Genomic DNA, 20339 nt, shown 5'->3' with positions numbered 1-20339 from the left:
CCCGTATAGCGACTGAATTATTATTATTGTTATTCTCCTACCATCGCAGTCATCTTCATTGTGTCGTGTTACGTTTTGCTTGATATTCTTTTTTAAGGGTTATCTGTTTTCTCTCGACCTTGTTTATATCTTAAGTGTTTGTTGAAGATAGAATATTAAATTTATGGGATTTTTTTTCTTTATCTGTTAATAATAATTGAATATGTTTAAAATGGCCTACTGATAGTTTGATTGTCAAGTGATTACGATTAGCCTTGTGTAAGAGAATTTTGCGCTGTTGCCAAATCTCACACATTTTTAACGATTGATATTTATAAATCTGTAAGTTGCGATATCTCATTAGAAACATTATTTTATGGTCTTGGTTTTTGGAGAATATCGCTTGGTAATACGTTAAAAAAAAGATGAAATTTTGAAATTTCAGTTTACACTAGTAAAGATTTACAATGATGCATTCCTTATTACAATTTTGTATTCCTCTTGGCTTCGGAATTCCTACATTCGTTCGTAATCTCTATAACGCGTATTCATAATCGCTATTTTTATCTCCCGTAACTTTGTTGGAGCTAATCTCGATATACGAGAAGGGTATATTTAACAATTTTTGGTATTTCATGTCGTTTTTCTACGGTTTCTTTCTTAGCAGAAATCGTTCAAATTATTATTGTCTTAGTAATGACTTTCTTGTACATCGACGGACAACCGTTAGCGATCCGTCATCCCGGTAAAGTCGATCATTCAATATTCCGTAAGGTCGCAGGACCGAGCGCCGCTTGTATTCCTGCCGCCGTAGTTCGTTAATTGTTTTGAATGAATGATTCTTTATTATTCCTTAATTCACAATATACAGATAATATATTACTAAATACCTAAGTATGATAATAGAATAGATAATACTCGGAAAGGTTTCGGTTTCAATACAGTTGTTGTTTATTAATTACTATCGTCTGTAAACAAAATATACTTTTATATTTACAATCATCTACTTGTACTCGTACTTACAGATAAACGCTGCTACGAGGTCTGTAAATAAATTAATGAGACTGGTTCAGAAAAATCTTTTATTTACGATCCAATTAAACGTGGATTCTATGCCCTTTGAAATAGTTCTCTTGGGAAGCCACGCAACGCTTCAAATGGTTTCTCCGCTCTTCATATCAGTATTGGAATTCAGAAACCATATATCCTTCAGATGATCGGTTACATTTTTTTTTTCTACTGTTCCAAAACAGTTCTACTGTTCGTTTTTGAACAGTTTCTACTCTTTTTCAGGTGTTTTTTTTAAGTCGGGAACAGGAAAAAGTCGCAGGGACTTAAGTCAGGTGAATGAGGTGGAAGCGGAAGTACAGGAATGTTTTTTTTTTTGCCAAAAATTCATTAATTGATAGTGCAGTGTGACAAGGTTCATTGTCATGATGCAGCATCCAGTTATCTTTGATGGCTAGTCTCACCCGAGCGACTCTTTTTCTCATTCTTTCAAGAATTTCTCGATAAACGGTATTGATTTACAGTCTTTCCTATAGGCAAAAACTCCTTATACACAGTGCCATTACTGTCGAAGAAACAAGTTAGCGTGATTTTGATTTGATCATTTTTGCTTTTTGGGACGTGGTTAGTTTGAAGTGTGCCACTCCTTGCTCTGGCGTCTTGTTTCTGGGTTGTACTCAAATATCCAAGATTTATCACCAGTAATAACATCTTTTTAGAAAATCAGGATCGGTTTCAGTTCGCCCTAGAAGATTTGCGGCACATTTCCACCCTTGTTTTTCTGTTGAACTGTGAGGTTTTTTGGGAACAATTTTGCACAAATTTTTTTCATGTTCGTTTGTCAAAATTTGAAGGACTGCGTGGTACGGTTGAAATTCTACTGTGATGCAATCATTCTGAGAATTTATCGCCGGTCGTACCGTATCGTCTTTGATTCGCTCAACATTGTCTTCACCTGTCTTCCAGAGCGTAAATCGTCCGCAACTGATTCCCGGCCATCTAAAAATGCTTTCAACCAATTTAAAAACTTGGACTCGTGACAGAGCGTCATCTCCGTACACCCAGTTCAATTTTGAGAAAGTTTCAGCAGCATTCTCATCGAGTTTAACACAACACTTGATTGCATGACGTCGCTCATAGTTAGTATCAGTAATGTTTGTAACGCACAACCAAAACTCGATTCACGAAAAGTTTGTTTACGTCTCACGTGGCAACAATAAACTAAAAATATTAATTCTTAATATAAATCGGCCGTTCGTATAACCTTATGTTCATTAGTAACTTTACAGTGTTGCCACTTTGGCTACCAAACAAAACTAGTGTTATTTCTTTATTTACAAACCTCCTATACTAGAGTGACGTTCTAGGGTTATGCTTGTCCGACCAAATATATAAATGTAATTTGAAATGGATAAGGTGCGGTTTAAAACCAAAAATGTAACGAGTCCCTGACGTGACACTTGAATAAAAACTTTGAAATAAAGAGTATAGGATAATAAAAATTTACGATTAGCATTAATGCGGCCCGGTAAATATGCCTCTGAGGGGGATGGTGTGAAAGACGAAACAATGCGGTTGTGTCGTACCGGTAGTTAGTGTTTAAATTCGGCACTAATCATTCGTGTAATGTAGTAACTGCAGTGATCGTTCCTAAACCGGCTTCTTGAAGTTTTCCTTTCTGTTTGCAAAACCGTTTTTATTTCTTGGACACAAAATATTAAATCTCCTACTCTTTTTCTTTTTTAATTTCTTCCTTTTTGTTCGTATCTGTAAATTAATAAATGTGTTTTTTCTGCCCGGTAAATTACGTTTTTTTTAACTGCGGTTAAACAAGTTTTAGTAACCGTTTACTGTTAGATCAAGTCGCCGCTTATTGCGCTGGAAAATCGGAGAGTGTACCACTCCGTTCCGGTATACTATATCGGAGAACAGATTATACCTAGTAACAAGGTATACTAATGTAGTGATTGCTATGTTTTTTAATTTACTTATTTTGTAACATTTAAAAATTAAATGTCATATTTAATGTCACGTATTGTTTATGTTACGATCCATCGCAAGCGGGAGTCCAACAAATCCGGATATTCCGTCATGTTCCGAAGTAGTGAAAGTGGATTTGAATTCTCTTATCTCGAACACATACACATTTTCCAGGTGTTATTTATGTTGTAAATAAAGGGATTTTTGTTTACTTTTATATATATATATATATATATATATATATATATATATATATAAATAATAATAATAGGGGATTGTATTACTAAGAAAGATTTAATATCATGAAATGTAAATATTTAGTGATATATTCCGTAAACTATTTAATTTGTCGCGTTGTTCAACAAACGCCGGTAACCTTTAATAATGAAAAAGTGAATAACTTCTTAATTGCTTGACACATCACTGACCTTCAAGTTTCATTCCCGCCTAACCCCGTTACTTCCCTACGTTTTTGTTAGGTAGGTGGGACGCGCAAATGAGTAATTCTATCGATCATCGTGGAGAGTCGTATCCGGTCGATGGTGTTGTAATTCATGACTAAATTTCCAAAGCGACCCCCTCGAAAACAGTATGTTACGGTACGGTACAATCGATACAGGTTGTTTTTGCACATAGGACGCCAGGTCTGGTAGACTCAGTTTCCGAAGCGGCAATCGAACGAGTGCGGTAGACATTTATTCGTAGTCCGTGTAAATCGACGGGACGGGTCACCTTACAATATTCTTAGGGTTAAAGTGAACGGAGAGTATAGGGTAATCGACTGTCATTTAAATCCTACAAATTAACATAACGACTGATACAAGCTTAAAATGAAAGCGATAAACGAACGAACTGTTTTTTGAGTAAACGTGTTAAACAAACAGAGAGAGGCCGATGATAATAATTATCTTAGTAAAATCGTGTTCATCGACGAAGCAACTTTCCATACCGACGGTAAAGTGAATCGATATAACGTTCGGATTTAAGGTGATCGGGGAATCCACGTCACACAATCTAACATGTAAGGGACTCGCCTAAGATAAATTATTTTGTGCTCTACGCGGTTCCAAAATTTAAGGTCCTTTCTATTTTGCCGACTCGACTGCGTAACAGTGGTATTGTACCAGGACGTGATCGAACATTATCTAATGCCACAACTACAACATGATACGGGCATAGAATTCATTTTCCGGCAAGTCGGTGCCCCACCGCTTATCAACGTACAGTTGTCGCCTATCTCAATAGCATAGTGTGCCGACTCGGATCGGACGTGGTGGAACAATTTCCTGGCCATCACGATCGTCCGATTTAACTCCGTTGGACTTTTCTGTTCGCGTTTAAAGAAAGAAGACGAGAAGGAATTCTGTATGATAAAAATGTTTGTTCTTCCGCTTCCGCAAAATGTCGACGAGCCGCGGCAGCGATAACACAAACAGTTGCCGCCGCGTAATAAGACGTGTTTCATAGGAGTTGGAAGCAAACTGATTATAGATGGGTCATCTGTCGTGTTACAAAAAGGTAGAAAAAATATTGAACGTTTGTAAATGAAACTTGAAGATATATTTTATTCGGTGTTGTATGGAACATTTGTGTTATTTACGTTTTTCCTTATTAAATGTTGCTTTTGAATAACTACGTAATTATCTTAATCCATTACGATAAATTCATACAACGATTCGTTTTTTAAATGTTATTTTACTGAGTTAGCAGAAATGTATTATATTGCCTTATCATTTTTTTTTTTTTTTTATTGATATTTTACTGGGTTACTTATTTAATCACGTAAAGTGAGCGAGAGAGTAACAGGGAGCGAAATGCAAGTAAATGATTGTGATTTGTTGCGTCATTGTAAACGCTCAATTAATTGTGTTGATAATAAGAAATAATGTTGTGTTATTTATATACAGTAGTTCTCTATGTACGTATATCATCCGTTTAATGATATACAAATTAATTACAGCCGCACATGGCTATTTAACATTTTTAAATGTAGATTTATTTAGGTTAATAAGTTGTATAAATGATTGTTAAGTATCTGTATTTTCCATTTGGACGTCTTAGAAATTTCATTGTAATGAATCTTCGTGCGTTTCTCTTTCTAAATTAAAAAAAAAAGTACGTATATTATTGCTAGAATATAAAAGATTTGTTTTTATAATCGATTTTGTTTATTTTTCCGATAATCGATCGCGGTAGCCATGTTATCGATCGAAATCGCTCATCACAGAAGATGGCGGCCGCGACCGTAGCGTATTAGTTTTATACTCCGTTCGTACTAAATTTTGTATTGAAGTGTAAACCGAGGAATTTAATAAGCAGCATGAAATAATACAGATCTTATGATTATTCGTTGCTTAATAAATGAAATCGGGCCGGTAAGAGTTTTGTAACAATTTTTTTTTTCTTATTATATGGAACGTTTAAACAAAATTCTAAATTAATAACATATTTTGATAATAGAAATTTGGTGTCTTACCTTTCTCGATATCAGTATCATTTTGTTTTTTTTGAGCGGAAGAAATAATGTCTGCGAAACTCTTTACCGTACGGTTTACAATTTCGTTGTAATTTTTTTGGATTCTCTTTACGAGAATCCATGAACGGTTTTTTTTTTACGGTTATCGTAAACGCTTATTTTAGTATAGTATGAGTGTAATAATCTAGTCCAAAACTATTCAAGCTGTACGATATCGTTTAGAGATAAAATCGATACACGGCCAAAAGGCATTTATTTCGTATTTTACTTAGATTCTATCAGTTTCCGTAGCGTACAACCGTAAAGGTCAAGGTTACGCACGATGCAGTATTCTGTCTTAGTTTCTTCCTTAAGTTATCCGTATAATCCGGTAAGGTACTTAACTAACGGATTATTGGTTTGTTATGGAGAAAATTTAACTGAATGCGTCACGTTTTTTTTATTCTTCTATTCAACGTAACCTTTGACCGTGTAAAAATTTAAAATGCATCGTGACCTATTGACCGTTTAGGATATATTATACTAGTATTTTCACGTGACCGTAATACTTACGGTAACTATTAATGTTGTACGCTTCTTACCGTATTAGAAACGTGTCGTAGTTTGTGTTTTTTATTTTATAGGTTTTTTACAGATTATTTTATGCTGGTCGCTCGGTGTGGGCGATTTTAATTCGATTTAACTTACGGTGTCTTGTTGGAGTAGCCTGTTAGACTTTCTTTTCGGGAAAATATTTAATTTTTTATTGGTCGTACACAACAACCGATCTGTTATAATGTTTTCTTTATACGTTCAAGAAAAAACGTATTCTAAATTCAGAATAGTGTATCTTGAAGATGAACGTTCGTTTTCTGTATAAGATTCATCGAGAAGATTTTTTATCCGTTAACACGTCGTAATGCGTCCGCAGGAATTGCGCGATGAATTTTTTCTTTTGAGTTCATCGTTTCTCGACGGCGGATCATCCAATACCTTGCTCTTCCAACACCCCGACAAAAAGAAATCATCTAATGGGAAATCCGGCGATTTCGCCGGCCGCGTTCGAATATAACACGCGCGGTTTATTCGTTCACTGTTCGCTTAGTCGAGGGTCCGTACTATTGAAACAGCTTTTTTGGGTCGATTTCACATCTTTCTGTTATTTGAGGAGATAAAATTCTGCAAATTGTGGGCCAATTTGGTAATAAGAGTATTCCCTCGTCGTCGTTTAGGACATACGGATGGAGTGTACCGGATGATACTATCGCACACCGCACGATAGCTTCGTGTATGATATTCTTATATCTATTCTGCGTTCACGCAGATATCCAGGCGCTGAATCTTAAATGAATTTGTATAAGATAAGTCGCTCATACTATTCTGTTATTTGCGTTGACGATATAATTTGTCGAGTGTTCATGAGTTACACGAAAAAAAGGAATTTTAAAAAGTTTTAAAATACAGTTTTAAAAATCTTAACGGTTTCAACATGCATATTACTTTATGCCGCTCTCTGTATTTTGTGAAACAATTAATAGATGATTTCAGGAATGTTGTTTTAAACTTAATAACGTTCTATTTTTTGTGCACGTTATTGACAACCATTATTTCTGTAAAACGTAAAAAAAATGCTTGAATTTTTATATTTAATCTTGCTAATTTGACATTAACGTTTGTTATGTACAAACAGTATGTTATTGTTTGCAGTCGTTCTCAATAAATCTCATCATGGTTGTTGATCGCACGATACCGGATCGCCTTTTTATTCGCACACTTTTCGATATCTTTCTAGATTTAAAGGTCTGCTGAAAAATTATTAATTCAATCAGGGCCATTTAATGCGCGCACTACTTAAAATTTTACGTGGATGCATCATCCCTACGAAGAATCTTAAGCCAGCACTGGTACCGACCGGTCGAGTCGAATGAAACCTAAACGACGGCTGGACGTTTAGAGACAGACGTTTGTCGCTTCGTAGCAACGCGGTTCTTATCGCATCTATGTTTTTCGGCGTTTGTCTGCACAAATGTGACACCGAAATGGTTTCCTTAGATTTCTGCTTTTGGACCCAAACGGTACGATCAGACTGTAACCCATCATTACGACGGACATCGACACTACCGTTGTCCTGCCGTAAAATTACTGTCAGTTTTTTTTTTGAGACACGCTGTTTTAAATAATATTATAAAAATCTTACACAGTGTTTCCTGAAGAAGAAAAAAAAACAAATCTATGTTTGTAAGTAGCCCCCGTTTCGACATCCGCATCGCCTATTATAGCTGTTTGTTTGTTAAAGAGCTTGTTTCCGTAATATTACGAGGTAAATTGTTTGATTTCCTTGCACGGGAATGGACTGTTACGTTAAGCTCGACGGGGTTTTCTTTTCTTTTTTTTAATATTGAACCGATGTCAAGTTAAATGCTAAAAGAATTTACGCAAAAAAAATCGTTAAAACATGTAGTTAACTAATTGCTATAGATTATTATTTCGTTATTTACGCGCCTTATGTGTTGAAAAATACGATAATAAAAGGATTTATTATTTTAAATACTTGGAATTTATACTACGTTAATAATTATAATTTGAAGACAAAATAGAATACTTTTACCGTGCTAAGATATATAAGAAAATATAAAATATAAGCGATTTTAAATAAATGTCAGTAAAAGTAGGTTGAGGGTGAAAATACGCGAAGAATGGTAAAAAGCTTTAAAACCAACTCTAAAAGCTCTATAAAGAATCATAATAGTGTACTGTCGTCTTGATATTGTAGCGTACAATGTAAAGGAGGCGTCGCAGCGTCGACGTAACTATTCCGGAAGAGGCTTTATTCCTTTAAAGAAAGGATTAATTTAACGGTTTCTGTATAAATTGACATATCCGAGTGTGACTTATTAAAAGAAAATCTGTTTTACTCGAGACCTATGAGTATCGTGTGTGAGGGTTAAAATTCGTAACACCGATGGATGCTACTAGTACTTTACTTCCAGCTGTTCGCTACATACAACTCACGTACCTTATTAGTGTAATTCTAAAAATGACCTCTCACCGTATTCTCGAGTGTTCGGGTTATCCGTGCTCAGAAAACTGTAGAAATTTATATAATAAAATGTTTTTTGCGCATATAACCTGAAAGATGAAATTTCATGGCGTTATTTTTACATCGTCGGAACTCATCCTGTTAACATACAAGGATTAGTAGACAGTTTAAAGAAACAAATGGGTGCAGAAATATAAATCGTTATGATTATTACTTATGCGACGACAGTGAATGTAACTAACCTTTTTTTTTTTTTTAATATAATCCTCGGCTACATTTATATACTGGTTCGCGTTTCTGTGCTGCATATTCCAGTAGACTTCCCGGGTCTTTTGAGCGGAATGGAGGGCGGCCGTTATCGTGCAGAAGAATTACACTTTTTGAGCGAACCGGAACGTTTCCTCCTTAGTGCGGGTTTCAGTATATTTTCCAACCTATTACAGTGGTACTCGCTTTTGATTTTACTTACGTCTTTCTTCCAAATAATCGAAATAAATTGGGTCTTTTTATTTCCAAAACGTCGTTATTATCGCTTTTCACTGTCCGACGCGTAGTATTCTTCAGATTCTTCCTGGCCGTCGAACTCAGTTTTTTACAGTCGTTTGGACTCAAAATGATGAGTCCAAGTTTTATTACAAGTAATCGAGGGATCAAACAAAAGCATTACCTTCCTCTAAAAACCGCTTCTTCAAGTTCCGCACAAATATGATTTCTGGTTTCTTTGTAATTTTATGAACACCTCTAGGAATTCATCTCGAACAAGTTTTTTGGTAATTATGCCTAACACGGATAACCGAATACATAGTGCCTTTATTCGCATTATATATTTCGGCAATTTCCCAAATTTTTATGCGTCTTTGCGAATAAAATCGTAAATGCGATTTTGCAAAGCTCCGACCAAATTTCCAGCGGTCCATTACGATGAAAATCGGAGATTCTTTTTCTGCCTGATTTAAACTCTTCGATCCGCTTATAAAATTGTGCCCGGTTAATATATACTTTTTACCTTACGTTTTAACATCCGAGAGTGAATTTCGACCGGTTTTATATTGGAAGAAAATAAAAACTCTTATCTCACCGGGCTGTTCTTCCAAGGTCCCCATTTAATGCGGAGCCGAGATTATGAAATAAACAAAAGAGGTTGTAATAACGGACATTTTTATCTAACAGCTTGAGGCTGTGTCAGGGGTTTCGATTTGAAAGTAGGACAGGTTATTATTCTATTAAATAGTTATTGCTTTGTTGCCGTACGATTGACCCTGGTGTTACAATTTTTTTTTTTAATTTCGGAATTGCGGCATGAAATAATACATTACATTTTATTCTTCGAATAACCTAACCTTTATCTCAGTTTTATATAATTTTTCCGTTATCGGTACATATCGATTAGAGTTAATTTTATTTAATTATTTTTAGGAATTACTTTTTATTATTATTAAAGGGTTGTAAATGTAATAAACCTGCACCGTTGATTGTTATTTTATTCCTCGACCGGTATCGATTTGAAAATGTTTAATGGATTTTTGAAGCTATGCCGTACGTTTAGAAATAAATATTATATTTGGATGGATATAAATTATATTTCGTGTACTTTTAGATCACTTTAGGGACGGATAGATATACTATCCCACAATTAAAAAAATTAGATGTGGACACAACTTGACTTCCTTGTACTCCTATTCAATTACATACTCACATTTTTTTCTGCACCTCATTTAAACTTATTTATTTGAAAGCGAGATAAGATCCTCTAATATTTTTAATAAAGTCGACAGTTACACAGAAATTGGCCCTAAAAATTTGTATAGCTTTTTATATTTATATATTAATTTTAATTCACTCGCTCAAGTGGGTATGTGGTGAAGTAAGAACTTGTCGGATTCGTAACCATGCACACATCAATTCGAATCCCACTCCATTTACATGTTTTTTTTTGTTTTTTTTTTTTAATTTAAATGTATGGATTTGTTAATAATTATTAACCTCTTTTTGCAAATTTTTTAATTATAATGAAATGTAAATGAAATTTTATTTCACTAATACGTTATTAAAAAAATTAACAATAAATAATAAATCGATTATTATTTATTTATTTATTTTTTTACAATCGGAGGATAATAATTATTAATAAATTATTATATTTAAATTAAAAAATATATATGTACATGAAGTCGGATTCGAACCGATGTCTATACCCATTATAAGATCCAAATATTTCATTAATTAAAATTTTATTTGGCTGTAACTCTGGAACCGATGAAAATAAGTACCACTTATGATATATCGTCGAAAAGCTCTCAATGAGGGCTTATTAAGAAGAAGTCCAAAATTGAAATCCCGCTTTATTTAGAGGCCTGACTGTATACACATTTTTAGCCCAGTCGATTGCAATGAAAAGGGGGAGGTGCACAACTAAATGCTACAACAGTCCTAAATAAAGAATGTCAACATTCTACGGCTAATGGTTTTTTGAGTTAGGCGAGATACATACGTACAGATGCCACGCCGAAACTAGTCTAATTGGATTCAGGGATGGTCAAAATGTATTATATTTTTATTGAAATCTGAAAACCGAAACCTTTCGCGATATCAATACTTCCTTTACTTTGTACAAGGAAGTAAAAAAGGAACCGTCTCTGACGACCGCGGCCTTTGATCGGAGTGTTGTCACTAAATACATACATAATTACAAAGTGCGGAGTCTGAGTTTATATTATTTGTGTAATAATTATAACTATTTGAAATAATGGTAAAACAAAATGCACGAAGATAAATCGTGTTAAAATGAAATGACAATTTTTAATCGTATCGAATATAAAACTTTGCTTTCTCGTTGATTTAAATTTAAAACGTGTAACTGTATACAATTCGTCGTCTGTTCTGTTGCTTTTAATTTTTTTATTCGAGTATTCCGGTTAAAATCAACAACATCTTCGGCACTTTTAAGTATATACTTATGAAACTAATTTATTTCACTTTAATTTACCCGCTTGTCAGTTTATATTTTACTATTTTTTTTATTAGTTTGTATATTGATGAAGATTCTTGTAGAAGGTTATAGAGAAATTTAAAAAGTTAACAGATTGATTTCATTCCAGGCGAGGTTCGGCAACGGGGAAATATACTAAAATATCGGTTTTGAAAACAGTAGGATTATGTCGTGTTCGAATGTACATGTAAGCGGCATCAGTCAACTTAAAATCTATTTCTACGCCTCATTTGAGAAGGAAGTACTATTTTGGAATAGGTCAACTAATCGCTGTCCTCCGTTGCTCGAGGGTTTGCAAAAACATTCATTTGTCATTATTTATTCTTAATGAAAAATGTTATCCGATAAACATTTTAGCACGTAATAGCTCACAGTAGCGATAATATTAAACCTATATTTATTTTTGTAAATTATAGTATTCGTGCCATTTGTATTGTATTTAAGGTTACGGGGTTGCGATAAATTGTTATCTGTATAATTGTTAGAGTAATGAAATTAACATTTTTTGACCCAGTTCGCGGATATTTTCGGTGTATATTAGTTTCTGAAACAAAATTAAATTTATTTTAAGTAATTATTATTTGTTCTTCCCCTCCTTATGTCAGCAGTTGTTGGAACCGGTTAATTATTAAAATAGGATATAGTAAACAATTTTATGTATTTTCCTTTGAATTCCCCTTTCGTATCGACTCTCATTAATTGTGATTTAGAAATAATATTTTTTTATTGTTTTCAGTTATAAAAGTCCCTGGAAATTGTCAAACAGTTTGTCAGTAGATTTTATACTTGTTGTATTGGGTACCATGATATGACTTCCGGAAAATTTCGATATATCTTCGCGTTTCTCGTCCCCCAGACGAAAAAACAAATGTCAGCTCAAACGTTTTTATATATATTTCACTTTCTTGTGGACACCATAATAACTGCCGTAAATTTGCGCCAATCACTTTCACAATTAATACATAACACATAACGACCCAAAATCTCGGTCGAGTTTGTTAATGGGCAAAATCGGACTGTGGGGGTGGAAATGGGAGGAATTTTTCGAAAAAAACAAAGATATCGTTATAACTTTCTTATTAAGTAAAATATCGAATTCGTTTAAAGGTCTTAGTACACTTCAGATAAGTGCCTAAGACTTATTTAAGTAAAGTTTTTTGATATAGCGAACCGTTGGCCCAAGCGGTAGGAAAAATGGGGTTTCTAAGATTAAAAAAAAACCGTACCTACCTTAATAGGCACAGGATCGAATCGGTTTAAGGGATTCTTTAGTCCCCTAAAAATTAACCGAAACCTTTGTCTGAAACAATTTTTGATATGATCAACCCTTACGGCAAGGCATGGCCAAAATGTTGCTGGGATTGTAAGATGGGTTTGTCGTATACTAAAGATGTGAAACTTTTTTTGACGTGCAATCATTGTCGTATTGAGTAAATTTGAAGTTTTTCGTAAATTTAAGGTGGACTTTTTTTATACTTTACTAAGCACCTGTGAAATCTACCTCCACCTTCCGTAGTGCCGAAAGGGATTTTTTTTTAAATTAATATATTTCACGTTCGTAAAATATTCGTTAGCGTTAAAAGAGGATGTTCGCGAATAATTTACTTAAAAATTCATTAAAAAAAATGCGAAAAGGGGTTTTTTTTATATTCGACCCGGGTTCTTTATAAAAAAAAATCCGGGAGAAATGATGGTAGTTTTTACTCGAAAGTGATCTTTATGTCGATTTTTTTTTTTTAAGTTCGATCGTTTGTTTGATCGTGTGAACAAACTTCTGTAAGGAAAGCGAAATTTAACGATAAATTTTTATTTACTTCGGCTTTATGTATTTGTGTAGATCGAACGGAACGGTTAATTTTTTTTTATAGGATTTATAAACTTTTGACGGATTAATGCGTATGTCACAAAAAGAAAAATATTTACTGCGTCAGAAATTAAATCGCCACACGCGAACCGGAGTTGGGAATTTTAAAGGAACAACATTTCTCTTCCCTTGGAACCGTCTTGAAATTGTCCACCTTTGCTATAAACCCTTCTCGAGTCCGTTCGAATACTTAATTCTCATAAAAGTAATCGTAATCGGGTACAAAATTTACTGAACGCACAGCTTTTTCGTACTTTTTTCGGGCTTTCCTCACCGATTTAATTAACAAACACTTGGCCAAAATTTCGATTATATTTTACGCTTTAATAGTTGATAAATATGGTTTTTCACTGATTATTTTACAACGTGTACGGTCTGTGAGCGTCACGGTTATAACGCTGTACGTGTATTACTCGTATTAATATTAAAACTTGTGTAACATATATTCCCTCGATTAGTCGCTAAAGAATAAAAAGAAATAAAGGCTTAACTGATTGTACGGTTTGTTAACCGATAGAGAGCGAAAAACAGATTCCGAACGCGAGTATTATTACATTAATGATTAAATCTGACAACTGAAGCTTCCACCTGCAACTTGACACAGAAACGCCGCGTGGCCTCTGTTACCGGGTAGCTGTTTGTGTGTGTCGGCCTCATTAGCGGTGATTTATCGAATATCACCCGCCTGAAAATAGTAGCGCGCACAAAACTAAATATAAAAAGAGTTGTGTAGAGCGCAGCGTGTTTTAGTTTAAATTAACAAGGTGAAAACGATCGATTTGTGTTATTTTAAATAGGTGATGTCTTGTTTTAACGTACAGATAATTTACGTTTATTTTAATTAATATTGCATTTTATTTTGTAATTGCAATTTTGCATTGTTTTTATGGTTCTTTATGTGTTAATAGAGAGAACTTATTACTGTCGGTAAAAAATTGTGTCTCTGGATTTTTATATATGTCGACAAGACCAGAGTCCAAAATATTAACAAGATTTTACTATTGTTTGTGTTTGTTAGATCTTATTTATCGTACATCTTTTGGAATGATTCATTTTAACAGCTGCGAATTTAATATGTTACAGGGATTTGCTATTTTAGTGTGTAGGCTTTTTATGAATATTTTCGAAAATGTGTTTCTGTCTCTTCTTTTTTAATTAGTATTAATAATACAAAATTAGTATCGCGTTGACTAGAATTTTTTAATTAAAAAATACAGCGTTACAGTCAGATTGGAGAAGACTGTATAGTAAAAATAAATAACGTTTGAAGGTAACGACTTCCGAATATATACGGTTCTAAACATGATAGATTGCATTACGGACAGCCGATTTTATTTTTCTCAGTCGTAATAGGCGAAAGTTTAAACATATATTCAATTTAAAAGTAAAAAAGGAAATATATTTTCGCGAATTTATTGTCTGTTCTAAATAATTTTGTTTTGAATAGTTAATGTAGTAGTCGACGTTATTATTGTGTGTCGTACATCCTGAATTTTGTTACGAAATTGTACGATTTACTTTGGAAATTCGACTTGGTTTCACTGGATACGTGTTCAAATAGTGACAGGCATCCTTTGTACATGCGCACCACACACACACGCGCGCGCGTATGTAATATAAATATATATATATGAGATAAAGTGAGTCGAAGAGGGTTCTCTCTCGCTCTCTCTCTCTCTCTCTCTCTCTCTCTCTCTCTCTCTCTCTGTGTGTGTGTGTGTGTGTGTGTGTGTGTGGGTGCGCGCGCGCTCTGCGAACAACAAATGAAGAAACAAGTGACACCTTGACACTTCTGTCACTAGTTCATGTTGCCATTTCAAAAGCGATTCGATATATTAAGTTCGTCAGCAGTGTGACTAATCGAAAATTTTAATCTTTTTCTATTTTTTCTTTCGTAAAATGTTTTTTTTAATTTTCAACCGATCTGCGTTATCTCTTAGTTTTGAATTCCTGTATCTTTCCCGATTCTGGACTAATCGTGCCGATTAACCGAATTACCGGCCCTCACCTAAAATTTTGTACGCGGCATCTTTGCCATACTATCGGTTGCAGTTGACTCTTGGGTTGTCTTTTTTTGCGTTAAAAATTTATGTCCGTTATCAAATCAAGAAGTTTATTATAATCTACAGTTAGTCTGAGATTTAAGCTTTAATTTTTACTTGTAAATTTGCATGAAATTTGTTTTTTTTTAACCGAATTGTTTTCCCCTTCAATTTCGATATTATTTCAGACCTAGTCCGAGTAGCATCATTTTGATAATTCGTTCGACCGATTGTCGATTTCACGGCTCGTGGATGTGTGACTAATTTTCATTCCGGTTTTGGAGGCGATTTTAAAACCGTGAACTCTCTTCGACGTTATATTTAATGCGCCCCATCTCTTCGTCGCTATTTTTAATATAAATAAGGTTCAAAATCGGTTTGCCTTCGACAATGCCAAATTCTTTCATCGCTAAATGTAATAAATATTTTAACGAAGACTGCTTCGCCAGAATTTATTCTACGATTAGTCCGGCTTCGCTTTCCTATAGGTTCCCTAAGTTAATCTATGCCGGTTTCTACTCGCGAGTACCTTTTTTAACTCTCCCGTTTCCTATATATGAATGCTGCATATTATCGGTCTCCTCTACTCGCGTTAATCCGGGTGAAAACGACCGACGTATCCATCTGTTCGTTTTCTCCGACTAAATTTTCTGTTCAACGCGTAAATTTATTTTTCTGATAATATCGTTATAAAAAGAGAGTTATTTTTTTGTTTTTAGTTTTATCCGTTTTCTTGTTTCGAGTTGAAAAGATTGAACTTTATATAAAGACAGGTTGATCTCGTGTAAAATTCTTTGTGAGTCGGACGAATGCATTAGGATAAGACGTAGAGGGGTCGGTTATTTGTCGGATGGGGTTTTATATTCCTTTATTGTGGTACGGTCGGTTTGTTAGAGAGTTGCGTCGACGGGGCTCGGTTTTGTTCCTGCATAGCGAGTTCCGTTCTCTACTTCATCGCCCCGTTTCGGTATAGCGGATAGGAATCTGTGGAGGAGTCGTTTTGCTACGGCGTTGGACGGGAGAAACGTAAATACGAACTGAATTTCGAACGAACGCTTTTGAGTGCATTTTTGCGGCAAAGATACTGACCGCATCCGGATGGACTGCGGGGAAACGAGTGTTCTCTTTTTGTCAGTTATATACCGAATGGAAGGAGGATTTTCGTATGCGCAAACGTTTTCTTTTTAAAATAAAACCGCGTTTTACTTATTCGTTCGATGTATTTATACGTTTTTAATTTAAGTTCGTGAAATTTTTATTCCTTTGAAAATAAATTTTTTTTTGCATTTACAGTTTTTATTTCCTCGATTGATCTTCCATTACCGTTTAAAGTTATATCTTATCGTGCCGATATTTGTCTAATATAAACTTTTATTTCTTCGCATATAAGTGGTGTTCATATTTCATCGTAACTGATTATAAGGTAGTATTTTATACATTTCACTTCGAGTCCGTTAATTTATTCATCACGTTTTCACTCTCCGTCGGTGTACGCTTGTACCGCCGTAAGATTGCTTACTTGTTGCTTCTGCGGCGGTAATACTGTATCACCGTGGAGCTCCTCGTGCAAGAATAACCGTCGGGAGATCATGATTTGCCGTTTGCGAATTGGCTCGCTCGTGGACGTCTCATGACTCAGACCGATGCATCCGTTTTTATTCTCTTTGGCTGCCAACTAACTGTACACCACGTCCTTGTGGATTGTGTCTGTTATCGCGTCGGAAGTTTAAACTAGGGTCTAACTTCGAAATATCTTAGGAAGCAATGAGACGACGTTATCGAAAATTTTACGATTTCTTAGGCCGTCTGTTTGTATTCAAATATTTGATTTTTATTTTAATACAGTTTAATACCTTAACTGTATTATATTTTAATATTCCTTAAAATATTAATTTATTTACAATATAAATATCGTGTCCGGGCGCTGGTGACGACATTTCGTTGTGCGCTCAGAAAAAATTTGTCTACGTAAAATTATCGTGTACGTATTGTTTTTTATGCAATTAAACCGCAGGAATTTATGAGATTAATTGAATATTCTTGAAACGCAACAATATATATCCAGACTTTTTTTTTTTTAAGCGTTGGAGAGAAAAAACAGTCTGATTATATTCGGAATTTTTTTTCTTTTCAACTTTTATTAATTAATTTCTCTCTTCCTTTACTCTCTCTCCTCTTCCCTACCTTACAACATATTTTTTCCGGGTTGTATTTGTAGGATGTATGCTGAAGATATTCAAATTTGTGTAAGTTTCATTTTTTAAGAATGTAAGTATTCGTTTGTAACTCTGTTCGATAACTTCAGTTTCCTTAAATAATATTTGTTTTTTTTTAAATTATTTTAATTTTATTAAGTTCAGTAAAATTGAATAGTTTATTTCATTTATTTTTTATTTTATTTTTATTTATTTTTTGTAATTTAAAAATTTCTTAATCTTCCTTAGTAGAAGCTAACTATCCTATGTCTGTATTTGTCTGTTATCCTAGCTAGGTGGCTGTAGACGTAGGTCCTGATGGGTTGCCGAGTGAAAAATAAGTAAATAAATAAATACTATTTTTCTACTCTGTCTTTCTGGAATTATGTGGTAGTTAAATATTAACTACTTTGTTTTGTTTCCTTTTTCGTTGTAATATACTTTTCCCGATTTAGTTAACTGAAATCGCTTTTGAACTAGCGATTTCTTGGCGATTTATTTTTAAAAGTTGTACACGGTTTGGTTTTGAATCCTATATAGATTCTAAGGGTTGATTGTCGTTTGATAATTTTTTTTCTATATCGCAGTAGTCGGGGGGGTCGTCTTCGCGTATCGGCCATCGATCACTTATTTTTCTTTAATTAATAATTATACGATATCGATCGGTCGTTAAGGATCGAATAAAAATCTCTCCACTTAACTTTTTTAAACGTGTTTGTAATTGGAAAACGATTACGTTATATTTTGCGCGGGCGTACGCTTGTTTGTGAACGCGTAACGCGTTTAAAATTAAGTTTTTCTCTTCATTAACTTTTAAAAATCATTTATTTTATCGTGCATTTTTGAGATTATTTCTGTAAAACGATTATTGTTTTACTTTAATCGGTTCGTAAGTAAAACGTTTTTAAGTATCTCGAACGGCTTTACACGGAGAGATACTAGATTTTCTAGAATTGCAAGTACTTGTGTTAGTTTTAATTTTTTTTTAGGTGAACGCTAATGATTAATGTTATTTTTTATATTCTTTTTTGCAGGTAAGCATCACTTTATGTACTCAGATTTTATCAGATGTCAAATTAACTAAAAATGATCGCTGTATTTGAAACCGATTACTTCGCTATTTTTAGGTAAGTCGATAGTTATCCTTGTCACAAGAAATACATTACTTCTAAATTTTTGGCGTATTTTTTTTAAAATTTCCACCAATTTATTTAATTCCTTCAAATTTTTACGCAGGTTTTCTTCTTATATTGATAAATCGTCAACCCGCCGTTCATTACAGATCGACTGACAACCGCCTACTGACGATCGTTTAAAAAAATAAGAATTTCTGCTTCAAAAATGATATTACCGTTCGCGATTTGTTTCTTTGAAAGTAGAATTTTATCGGTTAATGAAATGAATTTTTTATTTACACGCCGAAAGATGAAAACGCTTTTTTTCGTGCTTAGCGTTCGGAAATCACCTTCAGGTATCGCTTCAGAGGACGAATGAATGATGATATGTATGAGTGTAGTCTTGTACAGTCTGAGGTGGACTATTTCTGAGATGTGTAGTTAATTGAAACTCAACCACCAAAGAACAACGGTATCCACGATCTAGAATTCAAATCCGTATAAAAGTAACTGCCTTTAGTAGGATTTGAACGTTGAAACTCTCGACCGCGAAATCAGCTGATTTTTCTACCTCCGGGACCACCGTTAGATGAGCTTATCCTTTAGAGGATGTGATAAACGATTTGTTGTAGCGTGTATGAAAAAGCCATGCCTGACCGGGATTTGAATCCGGGATCTGTATATGAAAAGCCGAGATGCTACCACTCGCGCCACGCCACGGTTGCCTGCTAAACGTTTTTTTTCTGTGTTACGTAAATCCGAAAAAATCATACGATTATATATGTATCTTCCCATTAACCTTTTGACTGTCCGGTTTCGCACGACTAGTAACTGAAAACAAGCGGTTGTTTGTTATACGAGGATCTTTTTCAATTTATCGTATCAGCTGTGCGTAGTCATCAGTCCTCGTTTCGTTTACAATTTAATCGCTTCGCCAGCTATACGTCATTCGTATTTGTTAATATAAATAATAAGCGACTTTACAGCGATTCAATTTTTTCGTGTTTATTTTATGTTAAAAAAAAATATAAGCGTCGATATAAAAAATATTTTCGAACGATATTACGGTAAAATAAATATAAAAAATACAATAGAGTATACATGACGATGCATTGTCAGCGATGTTGAACGTTAATTTACTACTAATTTGCGAGTAACATACATAGATGTTTTTATCGTTGAGATATACAGATTAAACATATGAATGTTAATAAAAGATACGGTATGTTTTGCGTTTACTATGATGTAACTATATACTATCGATTACAAAACAAAGATAAGTAAACATAACGGTTCTAAGCAAATTAAATAGAGATTGTGTTTTTCTAACGTGTAGGTCTTGTTTAACCAACGAGAAAACCAATATTTAAAATTCAAAGAATACATCCTGACACTGTTAACAAAATTAATCGGGTAATTTTAACCGTATTATTGTAATTTAAATAAAATTAATCGGGTGGTTTAACAGTGTTTATTATTGTAATTCAAACGTTTTCTGATCTTATATGTTTCGTGGATGAAATAAACAATATTATAGGGCTGTAATTAGCATCGGCTATCCGTTTCTTGGATATCGTAAGATAATGGAGATCACTAAGTAATGTTCGTTACAATAATATGTCCTTTTTCGGTATCTTTCAAAGAATTTTGTGTTAGATGTTTGAAACCAAAA

Source organism: Lycorma delicatula, chromosome 12 (assembly GCF_047948215.1).
Source record: "Lycorma delicatula isolate Av1 chromosome 12, ASM4794821v1, whole genome shotgun sequence".
In the NCBI taxonomy this organism is placed as follows: domain Eukaryota; kingdom Metazoa; phylum Arthropoda; class Insecta; order Hemiptera; family Fulgoridae; genus Lycorma; species Lycorma delicatula.
This window is presented reverse-complemented; position numbering follows the sequence as displayed.